Consider the following 2,769-nt stretch of genomic DNA (forward strand, 5'->3'; position numbering starts at 1 on the left):
TATAGTTCTACAGCAAGAAAACTTCATGCAATATATGAAATCCAACTGAGAAGGCATTTTCAAACCTCTGCAAACAACCGTATCAGAGTTCTGTAGAAGAGCTATTAAGTTAGGATTTCTCACATGAAGTTGGTGATGTACCTATATGTACATTGTACGGTGTAATGACCCGGAGCTGCAAAACTCAACTGAAATATGTAAAAGGAACAGGATTGTGACAGCAACACTTCTATTAGTTTCCTGCTGCTTACTTTCATTTACAGAATTTAGAAACAGAAAAAAGATGCATGAGACTTTTATGGTTTTTTTTTTTAACATGCAGCTTTATGCTAATAACTTATTTCAGGCTAAGAAAAACATCAAGAAAAAATTAAACTATTGTTGCTGTGAGAGAAATCTGTGTGTGTGTGTGTGTGTGTGTGTGTGTGTGTGTGTGTCTTCCTTGAAGGAAGCTTTGGCAACCTTAAGAACAACATGCAAGCTCTCTTGACAAGGCTGGCAAGCTTAGAAGTGGAAAGATCTACGATACAGAACATCAGAGGCTTCGTAGTTTAATACACGCAGCCTGGGGAACCTCGGTCCTGGTTAGACACGTCTTCACAGCACAGCACTTTGCTGCTGCCTTCACCTTTTTTTGCGTTGCACAAAAAATCTTGCCCAGATTTGATAGCACTTCAAGTCAGGAGCAACTGGCTGGACTAGTGATGTGGATTTGAGCACAGATTCTGCTTTTGCTCCCATTTGCCATCGCCTACATCGCAGTGAGGACATGGCCTGCCTTACTGAAAGCCCAGTTGTCCTTCACTGGCTTCCCTTGGTCCTTCTGGCTGCTGACGAGGACAGGCAAGCGTAGCGTGGTGGCCCTATTTCACGCAATTAATTGAGAAAGAATCGCACCTTACTTCAGTACAAATGGTATGGAGTATGCCCCCAAAAGTCTCTGCAACGCAGCGCCCCACTGCTGTTGCGGTGATTCAGAGTTGGCATTGCAATGTGTTCAGGGGTTGACTTGGCTACTGGTGTGCTGAGACCCAGGTGCCATTTGCCCGGCTGAACTCTGTAAAGCTATGTTAACCTAACTGGAGGAGAAAAAAAATGCATTTTAAAAAGTAAAGCAAGGAAAAATTCTCTCTAGGAAAACAATGGACTTAGCAAAGTGTAATAATGTCACTCCCTAGCCCTCAGTTCCCATTTTGTATGCCTTAGTGAAAATTTCTCAAAACAATGACCTTCCATAGACCTTCATAAGGTGGCTTATGCCTGCTAAAATAATAAAACCTATATAATTACTAAATAGTCATAGAGCGTATTCACCCTTCACATGCTTACCCTGTTCCTCTAACATGGCTGCTTTCTTGGGCTTCATCATTATGCGCAGATGAGCAAATAAGACAAGAAAGTGATTCCAAATTGCTCATCCTGGGAACACCCCGTACATAACAGGTTTGAATGTCTGATGGAGAGCCCCAGCACAGGCTTTGTATTTTAAAGAAAGGTAATACCCCCGTGGTTATTTGACAAATGGATCTGGATCGTGTTTCAGTTGTCAGAAGCCAAAGAGTACCCATCTCCTTTGCTTCAGCCCTAATAGCGCACGGAAAGCAAAACATGTTTAACTTGCAGCAATCCTTTCAGCGTCCGTGCTCTTTGTAATGAAGAAGTGTTTGCTGTGAGATGGTGGAAGGGAAAAAAAAATCCAAACCAACCCACCGCTTTACGGAGTATGGGAAAGGAGTGCTGGCTTCCAAGCCTGATTTTTCAAACACCGGTGGATTACGTTTGCAACGTTGTCCCTGGCACTTTTCCAGGAGTCTAACATAGGAAAGGTTTTTCGTTTCTTTTGTCTTTTCTTTCCCTTTCCTTTTCCTCTCTTCTCATTCCTTCCTTCCTTTCTCTTCTCTTCCTTTCTCCTAGGAACTGGTAAAAAAGACAATATGTGGAAAAACAACATCTTTATTCTTATCCTTCAGTTGGAATTGGGAAGTTTCATAATTTATTTTTTTTTTTAAGAATGGGATAGACAGCAGTGCAACTGTGCAGCACTCACCGGAGCTACCCTGCTTTCGGACCGGCTGATCTGTGCGGAGCCAAGGGCAGAGATTCACCTCCGTGAGAATGAGCTCCTCACAGATCTGTGTGAGGCCAAAGGGTGCTGTGGTCCTTGACCACTCCTGGGCCCACTCGGCAGCCCTCGGGTGGGTAGGAGCGTGGCTCTGGAGGCCCATTCATCCATCCATCCATCCTTCAGCCTGGCCAGGGGCAAAGGTGGGAAGAGGAAGAGCTGGCACAGGGTACTGCAGCGGCGCTGGAGGGTTTGCTCTTCTGCAGCGCTGGGTTTCACCGGTCAGTCTGTCCAACATGGACCGACGTCACCAGTAAGGCCAAAGAGACGCGATGTTTGTTAGGGGTGCAAAGGAGCGATTGCCTGCTACAGGATGGGGACCTGGGCTGGGCATCCCGGCTGGCCGGGCGTGCTAGGGGAGCTCCCCGGAGAGCACCGTCCGGGGTCCAACGTGGCGCACAGCCGGTGCCGGGGTTCAGGGCGGGTGCCCCCGTGCTTTCGGGCATCAGATGGCTGGAGAACTGCCGCAAGAGGAGACGGACTGAAGGCCAGGGGACACAACCAGCTCGCACCGGTTCGCCACCATGACTCTCCCAGCTCTCCTGTGCCTTTACCGGGCGTGACCCCCACGGTGCCCCATCGCCACGGCCCCTCCGCGGCCCTCCCGTGGGGGAAGAGGCGGGTGGTCTCCCGCGCCCGAGGGCGCG

The sequence above is a fragment of the Egretta garzetta genome, unplaced genomic scaffold (genome assembly GCF_000687185.1).
Source record: "Egretta garzetta isolate BGI_Z169 unplaced genomic scaffold, ASM68718v1 scaffold14, whole genome shotgun sequence".
Classification (NCBI taxonomy): Eukaryota; Metazoa; Chordata; class Aves; order Pelecaniformes; family Ardeidae; genus Egretta; species Egretta garzetta.